This window comes from Rhinolophus hipposideros (assembly GCF_964194185.1).
Source record: "Rhinolophus hipposideros genome assembly, chromosome: 1".
NCBI lineage: Eukaryota > Metazoa > Chordata > Mammalia > Chiroptera > Rhinolophidae > Rhinolophus > Rhinolophus hipposideros.
In genome coordinates, this window is record NC_138047.1 from 5,149,165 (window position 1) to 5,173,156 (window position 23,992).

The following is a 23,992-nucleotide window of genomic DNA, read 5'->3' on the forward strand; positions in this document are numbered from 1 at the left end:
CTAACGGAGGGCAGACGCATAAACCACAGTCACTGACATCCCGGGGCTACGGGAGCAGAGGAAAGTGTGCCGTGCAACCTGGCAGGGGTCAGGGACTTTGCACAAAGGCGACAGCTAGGCCCAGCCCCACAACATGTGTCAGATTTAAGGCGGCTGCTAATTAAACAAGTGTGATGGGCACGCCAAGCGGAGAAAAGGCAGCAGGAGAGGCGGGGCTCCCTAGTCCTAGCTCCTAGGAATTCAAAATAGAGAATTCCAAGGGAAGTCTACTGTGCAGAGCATTTTTATGGCCTTACTTTTCATACTTAAATATATGCTCCAACTTGAATTTATATTAGTATGGGGACCTACTTTCCCACCCCCAAGAAGGCTACCTAATTACTCAAATGCCAAGTATTGAAAAATTCATCTTTTCCACTGTCTTGAAATACTAAATGCTGTATTATACCAAATGTTTGTATGTCTTAGATTGTATTTCTGAATTTCCTATTCTCCATTAATCTTTCTATACACTAGGACTCAAAAAATACAAATCATAAGGTAAAAATTTCACTGAATCTAGCTCCATAAAAATTAAGGACACCATAAACAATGTTAACAGAAAAATGTTAACAGATGTTTACAATGTCGAAGAAAAAGAATTGATAGCAAGGATACATGAAAAACTCTTGTAAATCAACAAGAAGCACAGGAACAAGACAGAAAACTCAGGAGGAAAAAAGAACAAGGGGGATGATTAGGGGTTCATGTGAGAGGAAACCCAAGTGACCAAGAAGTAAACGAGGGATGGTCAACCTTATTTGTAAACAAAAGAAGCACAAGTTAAAACCAACATTTACTTTGTACCTACTGGATTGGCAAAAATTAGACACTTAAAAAAATAACAAATATCAGCAAGGGTGTGGGGAAAATGGAACCTCCCGTACCACTCACTGTTGGGAGTGTTACACTACTACAACCATTCTGTAGACTCTCTGGCAGTACTTAGTGAAACTAAGTATGTCCTGTGAGCCCCCAATCCCACTGCCCCGTCTGTTCCAGAGGAATTCTCTCCCAGGAATAGAGGGGGACACGTTCGAGGACGGTTATCGGTGTTGCCTGCAGTAGTACTGGCGGCAATCTCGGTCCGTCACCCGCTAAGAACTCCAAGAACAAGGAAAACCCTGGTAAGTGCTTTTCCTGGAAGCTACTGTGCATCTGTCAGGACTTATCAACTGGACAGGGGCACGGACAGATCTGAAATGTGGTGAGTGAAAAGCTATAATTCGATTCTTAGCACGATTCCATTTATTTCAATTTAAAACAGACACAACACTATTTTACATCCATATCCAGAAACACACATGGGTGGGGGGTGGGGCACAACTCGGTTGTCCTACAGCGTTACCTGGTCTGTCATTCACTGAAAGGTACCTGCTTGTCACGCACCTGTCTGCTACCGCTGCAAACACAGAAAAGGAAGATTTCCTGGAGGTTTGCAGAACTATGACTTAGATCATTTTATCACCTAGGAACCTTCGAAAGGCCCAGTATCTAAGGAAAGGATATGGGACAGGAGACTTCTAATTTAATGAGGGAAGACAAGAAGACACGCATAATCTAGAAATCTAAGTCAATTTAGGAGGGAAAAGCTGCAGACGGCATGGCTTTTACAGGAACAGAAAGAAACCCTGAAGATGAACTTGTCTTAGATCACAATTTAGCTCGAAATGAACCAGGGAAAGGTTGACCTGATCCAATTTACGGAAGAATCTAAGCTGGAAGTATAAATATATTAAGTTCCCTCACATTCAACTGCTAGGCTTGGGACCTAGTAGGTGGAGGGCAGGGAGTCATATCCTGTAAGACTCAGGTTCCCAACAGGCAAGCCAAACAAAATCACAAGGGTAATTACTGTCTTTGCTAGTTCTGAACGTGAATGGAAAACTTACCCACCTTAACCAGGTGATGCGGAACTAATTTTGCCCATCATGTCTGTATTACACTTTGATAGAGAACTGCTCCAACTCATTGCCGAGGTAAACTCTTCGCGAAAGAGAAGATCCAGGTGAGGTCTTAGGACTCTGAACCCCGTGGACCTATGACCCTCATCCACTGTCTAGTCACCCACTATTAACTAAATGTGCTACGATACAGTTAGCAGAAGCATAGCTTAGCTGGGAACGGGGTAGAAATAAGCTTCTTAAAAATACCCCCCCACATCCGCCTCTACACTAGGGCAGGACCGCAGCTCCTCTACACCGACTCTTTGATCATCCCATTCTCGCCTACTTCCATTCACAGGAATTTGGGGAAGATTTGTTCCCAAATCTAGAAAAACAATCTTAGGACAGAACATATCTTTAAAGCCATACTCTGAGAAATCCCAACATGATGATTTAACAGCCAAGCCATTTTCCAAAAGGTAAGTTTTCCTTGACCTTCAAGAACATTCAAAGTGAAGGAGTTTTACAATGGGAACAGTTTCTGAGTCACCACAGATCATCATCATGAATAGGCTTTTTCATATGGTTAAGCCATTGGTGAAAATAAAAAGGATGGCCGTTTTTAGTGGAATGTACACACTCTTAGATGAAATAATCAGTAAACACAGAGTAGTCATTGTGGCATTAAATCGAGTAGCTCAGGACACGTGCTCCTCTCAACATGTATTCACGCGCTGGGCACTTAGCTCTGATTTCCTTGAACAAAGAAGATGGGAGTCCGATTTTTATAGTTTCTACCTGGTTCTGTGCTAATTCTATAATGTGTGGTAACAAAAATGAGTCTTATAATGACAAATTAACTAGAAGATGAAGCTATGAATGATGTCAAGACTCTTGTTTTATTAACCAATTCATAAGATAAAAGGAAACTGAGTACTGAAATTCTTTCTTTTCTATTATTCAACTTATTAGGGCTTTAACGAAATTCTTAGGCTAAATTAACCATTTCAATTCTCCCCTAAAAATAATTTACAGACTAAGTCCATGAAAATGTTTTTACTCTAGTTATCACAGCACATCCACTAATTCTGGGCACAACTCTGCCTTAGGTCCGATGTACACACAAGTGCAATCTGTCACCTCCCGCCCCTCATCGTACAAAGACGCACATCCACACATAGAGTCTACTAGCTGTCTTCACAGAGAGATAAAAGTAGTTGTTGGTCCTGTTGTTCCAAGTTTTCTACTCCTCCAAAGTGTGCTAAAAATAAAACAAATACTCCAACATTCACTAGCGACCTGCAAATAGTATTTAAATAGCATTTCTAAAATCCTGAATTACTTCTGGTACCATGGCCTGTTAGAGTTGGTACACTTTTCATTTTCCTAAACTATACTGCCAAGGAACCTATCTGTAAGAACAGAGAGCTTTAAGTGTCTCTCTAGAATCTGGCCTAACCTTATCTCTTCGACCTTATTTTCCACAATGTGAACCCTTTATCCAGCCTTGTCTCCTAAATGTTCTGCTCAGTTTTGAGCCACATTTTCACCGCCTCCCGTCGCTCTCCTCCCAGTCTTCAAAGCCTGGCTCAAAAAAAAAAACGACACTGGCCTTTCTCAGACCTTCCTTCACGGTGCTACTCAACAGGGGCCTCTACACCTGCCTCCTTCCCTTCCTATTGTTTATATGCCACCACGTGTTAACTACATAATGCCATTTTTTGTCACTCAGTTGCAACTGATCACATCAGGTTTCTTATGCATGTAATTCTTTTTTCCTCAGTTAGACTAGAAACTCCTTGTAAGTCTCTCTGTCTTTTACTATAGCCACAGGATTTTGGAAAATATTTGTCACAAAATATAGACTTAATATTTATTACTTAAAATTTATATTTTAAAACTCTAAAATCATCTTATTTTGTGAGAAAAGAAAAAATAAGATGGTGTCCTTAAAAGAGACCTTTGCTCTAAAAGAAAAGCTTAAACTCTTAGGAGTGTTTCAAATATGTTCACATTGTTGTCGTAACGATCCTTTATCCCTCTATTGTGTATATAGACCAAATCCTTCACATTTAGGAGAAATTACTCTCATTCAACCTATAGGTGTCAATCATGGGCAAATGGAAGCATGGGGCGGGGGAGGGGGGGTAACTTAAACACAGCCACAGAGGAGATGCTTCCCTTAGCTTTACAACTAATACGTGAAAAAGAAAAAATTGGCACCAATAAATACATCAGACACACTAGCCAGTAACGCTTCCCAATACTGACATGCAATAAACATCAACATGAACGCACGCATACGTACACCTACACATGTAACCCACGACCAAAGTGAACTTCAAACACGGGCCTCTACACAACAGGCTGAAGGAAAATTAATATGTAGTAACTTTTCTTTAGTTTCGGCTTTTTCTCAATGTCAAGAATACAAAACCCTTGGAAAAAAAGGAATGCTTCCAAAAATAAATTCACTAGGCAAACTAACAAGCTCGGTCTGTCTCCTTGCAGATCAAAGGCAAATCCACCTCAGGGTGAGGCTGGTCGGTGCTGGGAGGGCGGGAGTGGAGAGTTAGTTTTGTTCCGGAGTTTTCACATGTTGATGTGCTCAATGGTTTAGCATCCGGTTCATAAGTGTCTTTTCTCTGACTTGGTTTTCTCCTTTCTTCTGAAATGCCTTCCGTAAGGACTTTAAGCTCTAACTGGCACTCAGGGGTATTAAACACAATTTAACATTTTAAAGGCTACTAATTTTACTTCTGGAGAACAATTACCATGCTTTCATTTAGATTTTTTTTTTTTTGGAAAGCTCTTTTTTGCACAGTGTAGAAAAACAAGGTTGATTTCAGACTGTGTGGATTGTGAATAGTTTCAAATATTACCAGAAGGCAGTGTTTCCTCAGGGCCATACAGGACACAAGAGTAACTGATTCGCCTACACTAGGCAAACAAGTTCACGGTACTCGCCTCGGAAGGCTGGCTGCTTTGTGGGCCCTGAGGGAAGAAATCTCCTATTAGCAGTCTGCTATCTATCATTGATGTGGATACTAGATTTTCCTAAAGTAAAACCTCACCTGAAAACAACCTGGCTGGATTTCAGATTAGTTCCTAGTAACAAAACATTATGACCCAGGCCGAAGCAAACGGACAAACATCAACAAGGGTGAAAACCTAATTCTAGTTCATGAAATGTTTGCAAAGATAGACACTTCAAATTTTTATGCTTAGCTCATTTTTAAAGAAATTGACATTCTATATGCCTACTGCATTTCTGGATTCTTTAGCAAATTAAAAGAAAATCCAGTTTATGTTGTTCTTTTGTTAAGGAGGTTTGTGTGCTTTCTCTTTATTTATTCAGCAGATATTACCAGAGCACCCACTACGTGCTACTCTGGTGAGATAAAATGTAGTACTTCCTACTTGGAAGTAATAATTGTACCTTATTGTTTTTAAATTTTTTTTTCCTGAGAAGCACCAAATTCTTAGTAGAATTTTTCATTCATCCTTATAATAAAAACAAACCCCACTTGGAACATGTTCATTTCGCATGGTATTTATAACCAACCCCTGGTTAGATTGGAAGCAGACATTTGACTGACACATTTTATCTCAAATTGAACAGATTTCAATCCAAGCCAGGGGAGGGGGGCACAGCTCACAAAAGACCTGCAGGGTCCATCAATCCACTGCAGGAAGGGTGGCTCTATTCTCCCCAGGTTCTTCTTAGATACCCTCTGGGAACCTAGTAATAAAGTGCTCAAATCACTCATTTCAAACCCAGGCCTTTAGGCACAAACTCATATCCCAATTGACAGAGCAGAAGAGATAAGGGGTTTTCAGCACTTTTTCAAGAAATGGGGACTCCAACTGACAGTTAAGATACTAAATTCAAGGAGTGTCCTCAGTGCCCCACATTGGGGACTCCTGAGGACACCTCCCCCCAACGTTTATTCCCCACAGGGCCCTTCTTGGTGACCGGCACACTTGGCTCCCAAGCCCCTTCCTGCTGTCTTTAGAGACCCTGGGGCTGGGGGAAGAATGCGGGGCTGCCTGTGAGTCTGCAATCACCAGCTCACTGCTGACTCAGTTGATTGGGACTTCTGTTTTAATTTAATTTTTAATACTTAGGTGTTTTTTTCTGGCAACAAAGGTTGGTGTTTTCACTACTTTTGTTTCTTGTTGGCTAGTGGTAAGGACCGGGTGCCTGGCTCTTGGCTTGGCTGGGGTGGGGGTCAGAGAGGACAGCTGGCACTGCCCCCAGGGAGAGGGCCAAGAGGCTTGGCTGGAGACAAAGGCATCTCAAGAATCTTGCCTGGTTTTCTGCCTTCTCCCAGTATGCCCTGCTCTGCAGCAGGGGCTTCTGGGCTCTTGGTGGGCTTCCTGTCTCTGTCTCCCCCAAGTCCTGAGCAGGGGTGTGGGGATGGTGGCTCCTGTCCATAGGCTCTGGGTCTCCAGGAGTGTTCGGAGCTGCCCCGAGCCCACGTCCTCGCCAGACCCCACTGGTGGGGAAAGTGTTGGCCCCAGTCCTGGTGCACGTTTACAAGCTCTAGAGGTACAATGCCCTGGTCTCCCTGGAGGCAGGTGGGAACTGCACCTCCTAGCACCCCCCTCTCCATCCCCAAAAGCTCAAGATGGGGTCAGTGTGCCTCCAGAACTGGGTCGGGGGAGAGTTGTCAGGCAGCCTGGGAGGGGGAATATAAAGGCTAAGATAAAACAAACAAAAGTTTGTCAAGTAAAACCGAAAAGAAATTCAAAGACTGTCTATCAACCTCTCTGGGAGAAAACTCAGCACCTTTAAGTAGTTTGACAGTGGAGTCTGACAATTAAGTAATGACGAAGGTCTCTCAGTAAACCTCACTGCCTTGGAAAACCAAAACGAAATTATTAATAACATCCTGATGAAATACCTTATTAAACACGTTGTATTTTTATGTGAATTTTCAAGTACACTGACTATTCTTTTCAAAAATTTTTTATTTTTAAATTATAGGTGGCATAGCATATTATATTAGTTTCAGGTATATAGTATAGTGATTAAACATTTATATATGTTATTAAGTGATCACTACAATAAGTCTAGAACCCATCGGACACCATACATAGTTATTATATATTGACTATATTCCCTATGCTGTACTTCACATCCTTGTGACTACTTTGTAACTGGCAATTTGTACTTTCTATAGCCTTCACCTTTTTCAGCCAACCCCCCAATCCCCTCCCATCTGGCAACCATCAGTTTGTTCTTTGTATTATGAGCTTGTTTCTGTTTCATTTTGTTTGTTCAGGTTCCACATGTAAATGAAATCATACCATATTTGTTTTGGTCTGACTCACTTCACTTAGCATACTATACCCTTTAGGCTCATCCATGTTGTTGCAAATCCAAAGATTTTGTTCTTCTGCACGGCTGAGTAATACCCCATTGTATTATGTACAACAATTTCTTTATCCAGTCATCTATTGATGGGCATTTCAATTGTTTCCATATCTTGGCTATTGTAAATAATGCTGCAATGAACATAGGGGTGCAGATATCTTTTCGAATTAGTGTTTTGGATTCTTTGGATAAATACCCAGAAGTGGAATTGCTGGGTCATAAGGTAGTTATATTTTTAATTTTTTGAGGAACCTCCATACTGTTTGCAATCCCACCAGCAGTGCATGAGGGTTCCCTTTTCTACACATCCTTACAAACACTTCTTCTTTGTTTACTTTTTGATAATAGCCATTCTGATAGGTGGGAGGTGGTATCTCATTGATTTTGATTTGCATTTTCTGGATGATTAGTGATGTTAAGTATCTTTTTATGTACCTGTTGGCCATCTGTATGTCCTCTTTGGAGAAATGTCTACTCAGATCCTCTGCCCATTTTTTTATACTTGGATTGTTTGGGTTTTTTTTTTTTTTTTGATGTTGAGTTGTATGAGTTCTTTAAATATTTGGGATATTAAGTTCTTATCAGATGTGTCATTTGCTAATATCTTCTCCCAGTCAGCAGGTTATCTTTTTGTTTTGTTAATGGTTTCCTTCATAGTACAAAAGCTTAAGGGTCTAACATCTGGCCTGCAATTATTAAGAGTGAATTATCTGAATTAGTTGGAATTAGTTGGATATCAGTAATTAGAATTAGTTAGAATAGTTGAATTAGTTGGATATCAGTAATTTCATATGGTCAACCTAATGTTTTTGTAATTGAATTGGTAATTAACATTGTAAAAAAGTGAAGTGTTTCTTGAAGTGAAATTTTGGTTTAAGTATAGTTTTATTACATGTTGATACTAAAATATTTTTCTCCAGAAGCTACCTCTAAAATCACAATAGGGTACAACAGGAAAAAATGTCTAATACACAACATATTTACTCACACACATTTTAAAGACATCTGATTCATAAAGTGAAGTTGCTGCATTAACAGGAGCTCAATCAAAAATTAATTAGTTATCTAGTGTGTGTGGAGGACAAGTTAGCATACGAGGAAACTGAGGTCCAAAGCCTGCAAGTCCATTTGGCAAGTCAGAAAGAGCTGGGTCAAGGTCTTTAGCTTGCTACTCTAGATTAATGCTTTTTAAAACTTTTTTGTACCCAAACTTCTATTCTACGTTTGCCATTTTCGTTGCCAACCCCTTGTTTGTATCATCTTAGCTGTATCTCCACCTTTCTATCCTCCCTGCTCAACCCTGAACATCTCACTCAAGTTACTCCCACCAAGTTATTCCCACCATGTATGAATGTCTACTGCACAGTCAAGTCAGAACACAGACCTGCTGTCATAACTCTGTTCATAAACCTTTAGTGGTTAATGCCCCCAAATGAACGTTAAACTCTTCAGCATGATAATCAAAGCCACAATTCTGCAATTCTAATTTTCCAGTGTCCTCCCATGGAAGCCCAGCTCCAATGTTACAATCTCCAACAGTTATTCTGACGCCCATAAAGGGAAGAATCTCTCTGTCCTCATTCCCAAAGACTTGTGGTCCTCTGTTATGAACTCATATTCGTCAGTTACATTCTCGCCTTTACTGGGTCACAGTTTCTCCAGGGCTGGGACCACACCTTATTCACCTCTGCCGTGCCAGTTGTGCCTTGCATGGTAGGACCTTAAATGTTCATGTAAGTTCTTCAAACCCTCTCAATCTACCAAAAATACCAGATGCACCATTTTAGAAGGCAGCAATCAACCAAAGTTACCAGTTTAGTTTAGCATAAAAGAGCACAGGCATTTTTTTCCCCCATACAAGATAATTCCTTTAAGTAGGTTGTGCAAAATAAACTTTTAAATACACTCACAGAATTAGGTTTGTAAAGGAAAGCTGTGGTGAATCATTAATTCATAATCTCCAGTTTCAAGGCCTGAGACGGTCTGAGATGTCTTTTAGTCCTGCCCCAAATGTTATAGACCAGGAAACCAAGTTCCGAAAAGGTAAAGTGGTAAATCCTAGGGTCACACAGCTATTTGGTGATGACACCTGAGGCGGATCCCCTCACTTCCAATTTAGTGCTGCTCTTTTTCCCTAAGCCAGGCTCTATTAATCTGTTAATTAAAAAAAATAAAACGTAAGCTGTGGACATCAAAAACAGAAGCATATGAGGACTGATACAGTTGTATGTCCAATGACTAGCTCAGTACTCAGAACTTTGTTGTGGCCAAGAGCCCACAAATATCGTTGAATGAATAGACGCATACCCCACGCCTTAGGATCAGTAGGTAAAAAGGCAGAATATTAAATATTTCACAGCACTAGTCAGACAACTAGTGTCCTAGAAGGAGCAGCAGAAGCCTGAAAGAAAAACAGAAAAAAAATACCCAAAAATAAAAACCATGAAACAACAGAAGGAAGATTTGAGAAAGAACATAATATACAAACCACACCCTGTGAAAATAACTACATTTACTCATATGCAAGATTTTAGTGATATAAAAGCTAACACAAAAGAGAATCAAGTCCCTGAATAGATATTTCTCCAAAGATCTATAAATAGCCAACAAGCACATGAAAAGATATTCCATATTATTAGTCATCAGGGAAATGCAGATCAAAACGACAATGAGACCACTTCACAGCCACTAGGATGGCAATTAAAAAAAACCCTGGAGTAGATGTGGAGAAAGAGGACCCTCCTACATTGCTAGTGAGAATATAAAATGGTGCAGTCACCGTGGAAAAGTTTGGTGATTCTTCAATGGGTTAAATATAGAATTACTGTATTACTATATTATGCAGGAATTCCACTTTTAGGTCTAGACCCACAGGGCTGAAGACAAAAACTCGTACACAAATGTTCATAGCAGAATTATTCACAGTAGCCAAAGGGGTAAACAATCCACATGTCCATGAAATGATGAATGGATAAACAAGTTGTGATCTATCCATACAACGAAATATTATTCAGCCATAAAAAGGACACACTACAGTATGGATGAATCTTGAAAACACTACTAAATGAAAATCAAGCCAGCCACAAAAGGCCACATGTTATATGATTTCATTTATATGAAATTTCCAAAACAGGCAAAGCCATAGAGACAGAAAGTAGATGAGCGGCTGCCAGGGGCTGGAGTAGGGGGGAAATGGGGAGTGAAAGCTTTACGCGTGTGGAGTTTCCTTTTGGGTGATGAAAAAGTTCTGGAAATAGATAGTGGTGATGATTGCACAACATTGTGAATGTACTTTTTTTACACTTTAAATATGTGCAGTTTATTGAATGCCAATTATACCTCAGTAAAGATACTTAAGGGGTTATCGCTCTGTGAGGGGTATAAATGATAAATGTCTATCACAGTGTTTTGTACACATGAAACTAATACAAAATATATATATATATTTTATGTGACTATTGTTTACTAAATAACCCTAAAGTTATCGTAATAAAATTAAAATTAAAAAAAGAAGATATTTAAAAGAAAATTAAAAGGATTGGAAAAGATACATCAAGCAAATATTACAACAGTAACAATGAAAAGATTATTTCTGGCTATATTACATCAGGCAAAATAGCCTTTAAGGCAAAAATCTTCATTAGTAATGAAGGTAACTATGTAATGATAAAAGTTCAATTCCCATTAGACTTTGTATGTCTAACAATATAAACTTAAAAATGCATGTTGTTAGATATTAAAATATAAAGTTGTATGCACAGATAGTCTCAGAGTACCAGTAGATATTGACAAATCCCCCATTAGTGAGGTCTTTCAATATATTTCAGTTATTGATATGTTAAGTAGACAAAGTTAGTAAGGAATAATGCAATTAATAGGTGCATATTTAATGGATATCTCTACAGAAAAAAAAGAAAACCCATTCTTCTCAAACATATACAAAGTGAAAGCACTTAATAATACCACTGATTTATATACTTTAAAATACGTACTTTACAATTTAAAAAAAAGCGAGAGAATCAAGTCTTCACGTGGTTGGGTCTTTGCAAATATCCTGCCTGAAGATAATGCATTCATAGAGCTATCACATTCTGATCCAATAAGGCGGAATGTTCTGCCCCACACTTTCCTTTACCACCAATCCTGGCTGCATGGATTAGAAATCCAGTACCCACCACGTTCTTAAAATAGGATTCAAGATTAATGCTGTGAGTCCTGGACCAGATGGATAAGGGTGTTATGGAGAGGGGCAGCTTCACGGTGGTTCTCTACAGAAGTTATCAGTATTCCCACTGTATTGACCCCACTGTGTCAGTGAACAGAGACTTTCAGTACAAAGCCCTGGACTCAGTCAAAGGTCTAAGAAGAGAATGCCTGCCGCAGGATATCACAGGGAGAGCTGCAGAGCACAGCGGGGAAGCCACCACTGCCACCAGAAAGGGCAATGGAAACTGAAACGAAATGCTGCCCTTCAGCAGCAAAGGAAAGAGCTCAAGTTCTGGGATGCTCCTAGGATTCTCTGGCACCTTCCCCTGAATGGCCTCCGTGCCACTGGCGGCTGTCCCACAACCATGTAGATAAGATGCACTTGAACTTTTTGTTCCAGAGGATCCCCTGTTCTCTGCTCCACCCAAGCCTTTCACCTCTCTGGATTCAGGCTTCAAAGCTCCACTCCACCTCTTGTAGTTACTTGAGATGATCTTTAGAATCAACACAGGGTGACAACTATAGGCTCCTTAGGTGTCTGAGAACTTTGGAACCAGGGCCAGGTATATCTTCAGCTCCTGAAGAAGGCTTACTTGATCTGGTTTTAATCAGTTTGGGCCATATGGCTGTTATCTGGGTATGTTTGTATGCGCAGTGACTAGCTCAGTGCTCAGCTCATTGTGGGTGTTCAACAGGCTACAAATATCACTGAATGAATTCATGAACACCCGGGGCCAGCCCGAAAACAGGCACATCCCCTCCGCCACAAAGGGGGCCACCACAGAGTCAGACACACTCAGATTTTCTGAAAAGCATCTCTCCTCTTTCCAACCTTTCCTACATTAGCATTGGAACTATGGCTTTCTGATCTCTAGTAATGGAGAAAATATGTTACTTTACATTATCAGCATCCAAAAATTTCAAAGGAAAGCTCATTTGAAGATGGCTATTACTGGTCTGGACAAGAAAATACACAAGATTCCATACATACACTGTCAAGTTTGGCAAGAGAGATTTTAGACAACTTCCACCCTTCCCACCCAATCCCAAGTAAATAGGGCATTTGTTTGTATTTCCACATTGGCCTCATGAAGGAAAATACCTCCCCCATCTAGAAAAACAATCTGTAACATTTAGACATGGAACTATGAGGGCAAACTTTGTAGTGAGCGGGAAGTATGCAGTGCTTTTAAAAACATAAAGCAGAAAAGTATCTTTAATAAAGGTTACTCCGCGAGCATTATCCTGAAGTTTACACTTATACCTGGTTTAGTGTTTTTCTACCTTTCAGAAATACGGGTTAAAAAGAAATTGTTCTCCATTAAAATTGGAGCTAGAAGGAGCCTTCTTCCCACAGTCTCCGGCAACAGACCTGAACGTTTTACTCTGTTTTTGGGGGGTAGGGGTGGGGAAGAGACACAAAAAAATCATTTTCCTTAACTCACTTTAAGTTTTCAGCTCTGCATCAACTAGGTCCTGGCAGAGAGTTAAGTTTTCTGAGGTTAGTTCCTGCGGTTTAAAAAAAAAAAAAAAAAAAAAAAAAAAGCTAGACGCTTAAATTTAGACTCTGTAAAACAATACTGGGAAAGTTTCAAAGCCTTGGAGAAATACTGGAGTTTATTTTATTGCCTTTTGTTAAATTGCATCACATGGACCCCATTTTCTTCTTTTGAAAAGCCCTCCCGCCCGGCTCAGCAGCAGATCCTACACGTGTCTGCTCGAGGCGGTCACCCGCTGGGTCGGGGGTTAGGGGACCGAGGTGGGGATGAGCCTGGACTGGTCACTGTGCACAGCGCCAGCCTCACAGGTGGCTCTGACCACCTCCTTCCCGCCGCGGAAGGGACATTCAGCCCCGGAGAGTTCGGGGGCCGCTGCGGCAAGTGGGGCGACGACTCCGTCGCCCATCCCCGGGCCGGAAACGGGAGGGGCGTTAGGGACACCGGGACTGCCCTGCGCACCAGGCGAAGCGTGCGCCGCGGACCCCGACAGGACCACCTGGGAGCGGGAAGACGCCGCGTCCTCCTACCGCCCGCGACCGCGGCGCACGCGAACCCTGCAGTCCCACCGGAGGGAGCGGGCTTCCCGGGAGGGAGGTCACCGGGTTGACCGCGGTCCTTCCGACTGCGCCAGTCTTTCCTAACTTCCAGGGGCCGGGGACAAGCGACGTGGAGGAGAGGGGAGCTCGCAGAGACCCACGCAAGGAGGGCGCCGCAGAAAAGCGTGGGAAGCGCAGGCAGCAGGTCACAAAAAAACGGGAACACCTTTCTCCCCCCGAAACCCACCCGACTTAGCCTCCCCCGGCGGACTCCAAACGCCGCCCAGCTCACCGACGTGCCAGGCGAGGGGACCGGCTGCCAGGACTTACCCCGCCCTTCTAACCCTGCCCTCCATCGGAAAGTCCGCACTCACCTGGCAGGAGCCCCCTTCCCAGGGACCGCAGGTGCCCACCCGGACCGCCGCCCGGAGCCCTCGCGCCTCGCGTGGGGCAGCCGACCAGCCCGAGCGCTCCTGGCCAACAGTCCCGGGCCGGCCCACCGCGCGCTCACACGCCCGCCGCGCGCTCCCCTGCCGTGCGCGCTCTTCTGCGCGCTCCCGGACCGCCGCGCGCCTCTCCGGCACGCCGCGCGCTCGCTCATGCGCGCTGCACCTCCCTGCCGCGCGCCCACCAGCCAGGGCTCGGCCCCCGAAACGCACAAAGCGCGCGCCTGGCGCATTTAAAGGGACAGGCCCCCGCGCCCGAGCTGCCCGTGGTTGCCTCTCGCAGGGCTCCTCGGTCTCCTTGTGATGTTTGAATTGGGCACCATCTGAGTGAAACCCCACCCGCCACCTCTTGGGTTACACACGCGGAGAAAAGTAATAGGGATTTGCGTTTGAAGCTCTGAAGAAACGGGACATCCTCCCCCAACATTCCCCCTCCCCCGCCCCGTCCGCTTTGAGAGGTTATTTTATATTTACTGGCAATAGCTACTATATATAGAATTCTTAATAGCTTTGGACAGGGCATTTAACATACACATTATTTCATTTAACCCTCAGAACTGTCCCCTGGCTTCTTGCTCCCATCTTACAGAGGAGGAATCTGAGGAAAACGGGAGCAGAGAGGCCCTGAAACTCGCGCCGGAGTTTTCAGCCCGTTGCCTGTTGCTGTTTTCTCCTTGCCTCTGTCACTGGGAACGTCGACTGAGGTAATAGCTGGTGGGGACAGCTTTGTCAGTTGGTGGAAGTTAATGTTACTAGTGTCTCCGTGGGAAGGAACAACTCTGGGAAGGGAGAAAGCAAGAGTTACGGCTTTTATTAATTGTAGGCTTTGCTACACACGCAAATGGCAGACGTTATAACCACCTGTGTTCCCAAATGCGGCCCGTGCTTATCCCCATTCTCCAGAACACTCGGGAAGGAAGCGGTTGGCTGCGCAGAAGGGCTGACTCACTGGAGCACCCGCGGCTGGGCCGATTCCTCAGTCCTGAGACCATTCTCTGCCGTCCCCCGGAGGAGACACCTGATTACAGGGGAGGAAACTTTTTCTCTAATAACACATTGGCCTCCTCTAACTCCCTGCATCTTTAATTAATGTTTGCAAAGCACTTTAATCTACCCAATGTGCTAGTTAATTAGGCAAGTGTGATTATCCCCCTCTTTCTGAACCAAATCCAGGAGAGAATCAATTCTGTCAATCCTTAATCCTTGATGAACAAAGGGCCTACACTTTCTGTTTACGTTCTTTTTCCCCCTCTAAATTTTGTTCCATATTGTGTTACATACGAATGCATTTATCATTAATTGGCTTAGTAAAGGTTACATAATCAACACCCGCAGGTGAGAGGTAATATAGGCAACCCCTGTCTTTAAAGGAACGCAGATAAACAAAAAGACATTTTGACAAAAAATTCCCAGTTTTTTTCTTTTTATTGTACCTTTTGCTTTGTTAACTTTTTAGACATATAAACATATTTTAACTTCATTTCTTTAGTTTACTTAAAAATTTTTAATTTACACATTATCTTTTGTGTAAAAATTTAATTTTACACGGTATCTTTTCTTACAGTTGAAGAAGAAATAAGACATGGAAGGATGATCAGATTAGGAAGGAAGAAGGGGAAAAGAAAAAGGCAAACAAGGGGGGCGGGAAATGAACAGGGAAGACACTGGGGGTTTCAACGAGGAGGCAGCAGAGGCGATGAGCCCAGTCCCCCGCTAGCACAGCTCAGACCTTTGTGGGGACTACAAACAGGTGGCTCTGCCTCGGGACGGATACAGACCCAGTTAGGGCCCAGCGTGACCACCTGAGCCCAGGCTGGCTTCCAGTCCCCTCTGCACCCCTGTCTAGGCACCTTTGTGCTAATCGAACGTACACAAAGGGACTAAAAGACCGTAAGGGCATGAGGTGAGGTAAGAAAGGACATGAAGTGCGACTTAGAGGGGGAATTGAAAAATAGTAATTCATGAAAGTACTTGACATTAGAGAATGTCAACGGGAAAAAAGGAGCAAAGAAACGTCTGGAGGGTCTTTGTATATGCTGTTGTTACTTCTTTAAAACCAATGAAATTTATAAAATTTTACTCTATAGTCACTCAACTTTTAAACAAATCTCTTTTGAGGGCTGGGTTTTGCTAAAAAAATGCTGGTGATGCATGACCTCCATATATATATTAGATAATTGTTCTTATGAGCTTTGTGTAAGATTAAAATTTTAGAGTAAACTAAAAGAGTTAAACTAAACATGTTTTTATTTTATACAATTTATTACAGTACTGTGTATAAGTGATTTGAGAAAGTGCAATATCTGTCATGGCCACTAGAGGGAGGCAGACAGGAAAGGAGAAAGAATGGTTAGTAAATTTCATGAGTTTTCTTTACTAAAAAATTATAGCATTTTAAAGCTGAAAGGGAAAGTGTTAAGACTTGATTTTGCTTTATGCCTCTTTCACGGTGGAGATGTATAAACATGAGCTATTTATCCTTTTTGAGACTCCGTTCCTCATTTGTAAAACGAGGCTGTTAACACCTACCCTATGAGGCTAAAACAGTTATTTTAACATTTACCTGAACAAAAAGCAGATGAGGAGAGTTAATAAAATTATGAAAATGAAGAAAAATCTGGTAAATTGCTCTGTTTATTATTGAAATTTGGCTATAATAATTTAAAGGATAATAGAAGAACAATAGATATTGAATGATGTAGATAATAGAATGAAATAGATAACCCAGAAAGAGATAATGTTGATACAGTGTAGACTTTAATATGTGATAAAAGAGTCATCTAAAATAAATGAAAAAGGGATGGATTCTCAGTAAATGGGCTTGAGTAAACTAGTAATTTGAAAAAAATCAAGTTGAGGTCTTACCTTTCATGTGCTAAAGGAAATTTCAGCTGTATTAAAGAATTTTATAACTGGGAGAAAATTTAGGCAAATATGTGACCTCAAGATGGGGGAAGAAACGAAATGGGAAGATCATACAGGAAATGACCGTTAGACTAGATTACATAAAAAATTTGAAATTCTGACAACTAGAAATATTATGAACAAAATTTGAAAAGGAAAAAAAAATCCACGAACTATGCATAACAAATCTGACAGTTAATTTTATCCTCAATACAAGAGTACACACAAATTAATAAGAAAACTAATAACTCAATGGAAAAATTTCCTCAAAAAGAAAATAAAAATGGTTAGTAGTTAGCTCTGTGTGTGTGTGTGTGTGTTTGGACTACCAAATAATTTTAAAAATGAAAATTTAAAATAAAATACAATATTTGCACCTATTAAATTAGAAAATATTTTCTTAAATTGTAATATTCAATACTGGCAGAAATGCAGTGAAATGGGCGATTTTATATATTATTAGTAGGAACATAAGTTGATATAGCTATTGGAAAGCAATTTTATGAAATATTTTAAGAGCCTTAAAAATGTTTATATAGGGCCGGCCGGTGGCTCAGGCAGTTAGAGCTCCGTGCTCCTAACTCCGAATGCTGCCGGTTCGATTCCCACATAGGCCAGTGGGCTCTCAACCACAAGGTTTCCGGTTCGAATACCACAAGGGATGGTGGGCAGCACCCCCTGCAACTAGCAACGGCAACTGGACCTGGAGCTGAGCTGCGCCCTCCACAGCTAAGACTGAAAAGGACAACAACTTGAAGGCACCCTCCACAACTAAGATTGAAAGGACAACAACTTGACTTGGAAAAAGTCCTGGAAGTACAAACTGTTCCCCAATAAAGTCCTATAAAAAATAAAGTTTACATATTTTGATCCTTATAATTCCATCTAGGGATTCTATAGAAATCATCAGAAATGAACACAAAGATTTGTACATAAAGATATGCACTGTCTCCTTTTCTATAATGTCAGAAAATTAGAAATAGTGAAAACATCCAAAATTAGGGGAAGTTTAAATGAACTCTTATGCAGCTATTAAAACTGAGGAATTTTTCATGAACACAAGCAAATACCTAAATTATTGGTAAGCGGGGAAAAGAACATTGCAAAATTGTGTGTAAATTATAATTTCAGCTATGAAAAATGCATGTACATATGGACAAACTAGAAGGAAATATAGCTAAAGGATGACAATTACTGTTTCTGGCTCTGATTATGTGATTCTTATTTATAGTATTGTATATGTTCCAAATTTTCCGTTGTGACTCTATGTTACTTTTATAAATCAATGCAGACTAATAAATACTATTTTTTATATGAGACAGTAAATACCAATGTACATAGCATAGAATCTGGTTTATATTCAACATTCAATAGATATTTGATAGATGATGAAAGGAAGGAAGAAGAGAATGATACACATCAAGGATGATTTATTAGTGAAATTTCTTGATTTTTAGAAAAGGAAATAATTATTCTACTTCTACAGATGAGGAAATTATGACCTGGAGGTTTTTTGGTGACGGGTTTAGAGAAAAACTAAAAAACGATAATAATGAAATGTTCCATGCTTCCTGAAAGCAAGTAGATGATGTGTTACCGTGTCCGTATTCCAGGTCAGTATTTGAAGGAGAAACATGTGGAATAAACAATTATGGAAGAAAGCATAAATAAGTTATTCCTAAAATTTAATGATAAGAGTTCTGAAAAAGAAGCAAGACTCCAAAAGGTCTCTGGTGAACAGGTGCTGCTCCTGCAAGCTTTAGGACCTGCCAAGTGACTGAGGTCCAAACAGAAAAAGAGGATGCATGGCGTCCATTTATTCTTTTTTTCTTTTAATTATTATTAGTTTCAGGTGTACAAAACAATGTAATAGTTAGACATTTACACCCCTCACAAAGTTATATCCCCCTCCCCCAATCCACTGCCCCTCTGACATCATGTATAGCTGTTACAGTTCCACTGACTCTATCCCTATGCTGTACTCCATATCCCGTGACTATATATATATAAAATTATAGCTGACATTCATTATTATTCAGCTTCAGCCTCAGGTGTATAGTGCAGTGATCAGGCATCTACACCATCCCTGCAGTGGTCTCCCTAATAAGACAAGTGTCCATCGGATACCCTGCAAAATCTTTATAACATTATTGATTATATTCCCCAAATTGTCTTTCATATCCCCGTGCCATTCATTCTTCATTCAGAAATTATCTGTGGTCTCTTATGTGCCAGGTGTTCCCATGGGTAAGATGTAGAAGATACAACTGTGAATGGCATAGATAATCTCCCTGTCTACATGGAATTTATAGTCCAGGAGGGGCCGAGGAGATACAGACAAGAATCAGATGATAAACTGGTTAATCACTAACAATCTGTGAATCCCCAGATAGAATACTTGTATAAGTGATTCTGTAAATGAAAATAGTAAAATGGACTACATTCCCCCAGAGATAAGCCTCAGGAGTAATTGGTAGTTTAAATTTGGCTGAGGACAACTTGTTTTGCTTCTGTTGACCTTTGACTAGTTTTCGGTTTGCAGATGAAATATGCACCGCTGAGGGTGTTTTGGAAATGGTTTGTGGGACCCCTGGTGTCTGGGGTGACTGGGGATAAGGCATCTCGCTGCTGCCGCCGAGGGAGAGAGACTTTAAGAGCAGCCTCAGGCAGTTTTCTATGCAAGTATCTTAACTCTGTCTTCCCATCAGAACTTCACTAACACCTGCATTCTTCCCGAGTGCTTTTGGAGTGAACTTTGTTTTCAGAAGATTTGAATATGGGCTGAAACTGGCTTCAGGTGAGTGTCAGGTCAGAGCTGGATACAGTGAGGCCCAGTCCTGTTTGTATTACAGACATAGCAGGTAACACATTTGGAAGCAAAGGTGAGTATAGTCAGTGGAGAACCTAACATTTGTAGCTTGTGTTACCTTTCTGCTAAGCTGAAATCTTGTAAACCCATTTCAGTTAAAAGATTGTATGAGGGGGCCGGCTCAGGCGGTTGGAGCTCCGTGCTCCTAAGTCCGTAAGGCTGCCAGTTCGATTCCCACATGGGCCAATGGACTCTCAACCACAAGGTTGCCGGTTTCACTCCTCAACTCCTGCAAGGGATGGTGGGCAGTGCCCTTGCAACTAAGATTGAACACGGCATCTTGAGCTGAGCTGCCGCTGAGGTCCCGGATGGCTCAGTTGGTTGGAGCCCATCCTCTCAACCACAAGGTTGCTGGTTCAACTCCCGCAAGGGATGGTGGGCTATGCCCCCTGCAACTGGACCTGGAGCTGAGCTGCGCCCTCCACAACTAAGACTGAAAGGACAACAACTTGAAGCTGAACGGCACCCTCCACAACTAAGATTGAAAGGACACAACTTGACTTGGAAAAAAAGTCCTGGAAGTACACACTGTTCCCCAATAAAGTCTTGTTAGGAAGGAAGGAAGGAAGAAAGAAAGAAGAAAGAAAAGATTTCATGATACCAGATTTCTGAGTTTGAGGGCTGACATTTTTCTATACAGTTCTGTTGGGATCCACAACATAACTTCCTGTTTGATGTGACCCTGAAGTTGAGGATTCCCTGAGTTTTGAATGAGCACTTTACCTAGCGCTGCCGTCAGGAGTAAGGACAAAGAAATCTCCAGGAAGCACAGCTGACTGCTTCATGGGGCTGCAAACTCCAGTCTGCCCTCTAGCTTTAAGGACCCAAAAATTCGATTCCCATCAATCAGGGCCACCTGGATGTCACCAGGCCCTCAGTCACGCGGCCTCACTTGTATTTCCAAGTTGCAACTGGGGGAGGGGAGAGTGGGGAACCTTACTGGCAATTCTTTGATAAGCTGAAAATATTTTATTTCAGTTTCTGGATTGTTAAATAGGTTTTATAAAAGAGAGTCACAACAGGAAAAGAAAAGGGAAATCACACCAGATGCTACCATCTACTGTGAGGGATTTTTCTCCCTCTTTGTCCTAAAACTGCAACTGAGAAACAAACATACTTATCATTTCTTACATTCCAAATTCAAAAAGTCACCAAGAGCTACCTCCTCAGGACTTGCTGGCAGTTAACGCCTCTGAACTGGCCCTGCCACTGACTGCACCCCCAACCTCACTCCCATCCCCTTTTCCAAACTAAGAAAAGGCTTGAGGGTCCTAAGCTCTGTGGAGGTGCAGTTAGTACTCATGGGGGTGCGGGGGAGAGGTATTTCTTTTGCATCCACCCAGGGTCATCTCCCTTCTAATTATCTCCAAGTCAGCTGATCAGGGTCTTTACATCTACAAAATCCCTTTTGCTACATAATGTGACATAATCACAGAGAAGACATCCCATCATATTTACAGGTTCCATTCAAATTTAAGGGGGGGCTGAAATCTTGAGGGCCAGCTTGGAATTCTGCCTACACAAAGGAGAAGAGGTTCCTTTAATCCCACAGCCAGGAAAGGGGGAAAGTCCTAACACAATCACTCACAAAGATTGGGGATATCGGACTCTTGCTAAGGTGCAGACCCCACAGTTTCACTCAGGCCACAGGCTGCTGAGTGAGACGTGAGGGTCATAGCAAACATTCTGGGAGCCAAGGAACAAAATCTTCCCACTGAGGTTTGGAGACAGACTTGAAAGACGCATGCCCACTCCCAGGCTGGAGATTTCACAGGAGTATCTGCTTCATCGGGGTTTGAAGGGCTGCAAGCACAGTAAACCTGGAAAGAAGATGGGGCAGCTCCAACCACTCCCAATCCCCAAGTGCTTCCAAGCATATAGAAGGGGACCTATTGGTTCTGGGGCTCAGGAACACAGAAGCTATTTGAGGGGCAGAGCCAGCAAGCTGCTGGGGGGTCGATGGGCTGGGCAAGTGAGTTTGAGATGGAAGTTTTCAAATACCTAGCACTGAATCATTTTTTTAAAATTTTAATGTAGCAAAATAAACATAACATAAAATTCAGCATTTTAATGATTTTTTTAGTGTACAATTCAGTGGCAATAAGTACATTCACAATGTTGTGCTACCATCATCACCATCCATCTCCAGGACTTTTTCATGATCCGAAACAGAAATTCTACCCATTAAACACCATTGTCCCATTTCCCCCTCTGACCAACACTTAGTAGCCACCATTCTACTTTCTGTCTCTATGGATTTGCCTATTCTAGAGATTTAATATAAACTGAATCATATAATACTTGTCCTTTTGTGTTCTGTCTTCTTTCACTTAGCATAATGTTTTCAAGGATCATCCATGTGGTCAACATGTATTAGAATTTCCTCCCCTTTTAAGACTGAGTAGTAGTATTCCAATCATTGTAGGTATTGGTAACATTTTGTTTATCCATTTTCTGACATTGAACACTTAGGTTGCTTCCGTCTTTTGGCTGTTGTGAATACTGCTGCAGTGAACGTGAGTGCACAACTGTCTGAGTCCCTGCTATCAGTGATTTTGAGTATTTGCCCAGAAGTGGAGTTGCTGAATCATATAGTGATTCTATGTTTAACTTTTTGAGGAACCACCATACTGTTTTCCGCAGAGTCTGTACCATTCTACATTCCCACCAGCAGTGCATGAGGTTTTCCATCTCTCCACATCCTTACCAACGTTTGTTATTTTCTTTTTTGTTGTTGCTTTTTAATAATTAGAACTAAATCTTAAATATAAAAATGAGACTGGTCTAATAACCAAAAATGTTAGGGAAATTATTACATCTGACCAATCTGATCACTGATATACTGCTACTCTGTGGGAAATGAGAATTCAATAGAAACAACTGGGGGCAGATGCTGACAGCCATTTCACGCTGAGAATCCTGAATAAACCAGTTACAGGAATAAAGTTCTTTTTCTTAAAATGTTTACTAACTTTGAAAATGATTCACATTAGAATGTAGTAGGCTAACTATATTTATTGCCTTCTGCAGTTCACTTCCCATTCATTTCCCAGACTCTTGCTGTTGTGGGGGAAGAAGAAACTTTGCTCTACCCTCAAGGTTGTTTCTACTGGTCTAATAATTAAATAGACGTGAGACAGATTAGCAAGGGAAAATGACCGAATTTAATTACACACATATATGTGGGAACTCCGCATATGTGAGAGAGTCAGAGAACCCACATAGATGAGAGATTCAGAGACAGAAAGGGAAATTGGGGTGTATATGACACTCTGAGCTAGGGAGGAGGTCACCTTGGGGCTTCGGAGGTAATTGCGGGGACGGCACATGTTCAGGAATTAGTAGTTTGCCCTGCCATATGTAAAGAGGCATTTCTGGTGATAGCTCTTATTGTGGACCAGGCTCCTAATTTAAATCTTCCAAGTAGTTAAAGGGCGGGGAGCAGAAGTTTCTCTTGAACCCACAGGGTCTTGGTTGCCTTTAGCTCAAAATATTCTGTATATCACTGAGACACATCATAGGTGATTCATTCTGAACCCCTAAAGGGTCCATTTCTACATCATTCTGAAGCTATATTCTCTTAGTTCGCATCCTAGCTTTCAGTTTGGACCATTCATATAAGTATTTTCCCAAAGTTGAGTCTTCAGCAGAGTTCACACTGCTTTCCTTGGGCAAAGGCATTCATCACTCTGGCTTCATATATTACTTGTCTGATGATGACCTGAAAAATCTCCTCCTCTGGGCATTATTTGTTTCATTTAACAAGCTGTGGTTCTGGCCGGGAACCTTGTTAGACTGTCTGTTGGGCATCTCATTCATTAAATTCATTCATCCATCCATCATCCCTATTTGGTTGTGAAAGGCCAGCGTCTCTCAGAAGGCTTGAGATGGGAGAAGTATAGACTTTAAAAAAAAGAAAGTGAAATCATTCTGCACGATCCAGAAACAGGAGTAGTCCATTGGCATCTCAAGAAGGGGATTGGGATCCTGAAGAAGGAAGTGGAAGGGTCTAGAGGGGTTAGGGCGGGGAGGGCTAGCTAGAAATGTGATAACAGGCCAGGCCCTACTGAGAGACATAGATATAAACCATTCTTTGTGTGGGAATTGATGGGACTTTAAGGGAGCAATGATGTCTGACGTTAAATTTGAAGTGTTTGCAAATTGTGTGGTAATGCCCTCTGGGACTCCCCAACCTTGTAACACCAGCAGCTCTTTTGGGTCATGTCC

General features: G+C 41.7%; 1 protein-coding gene and 1 long non-coding RNA gene across 2 annotated transcripts in view; one reads left to right on the plus strand and one right to left on the minus strand.

Moving 5' to 3' along the window:
• The window catches only part of PROSER2 (proline and serine rich 2), a 41,546-nt gene extending 27,449 nt beyond the window's left edge, over nucleotides 1–14,097 (minus strand). Inside the window, exon 1 of the mRNA XM_081067786.1 lies at nucleotides 13,921–14,097. The gene's annotated coding sequence lies outside the window, so the exon portion shown is untranslated. The remainder of the gene's footprint in view (nucleotides 1–13,920) is intronic.
• Nucleotides 14,098–14,210: 113 nt separating this feature from the next.
• LOC308498748 lies at nucleotides 14,211–17,192 on the plus strand. Its single transcript, XR_013993509.1, has 3 exons — nucleotides 14,211–14,450; nucleotides 14,548–14,696; nucleotides 14,896–17,192. It is a non-coding gene; the product is annotated as an uncharacterized lncRNA (long non-coding RNA).
• Nucleotides 17,193–23,992: the final 6,800 nt, after the last annotated feature.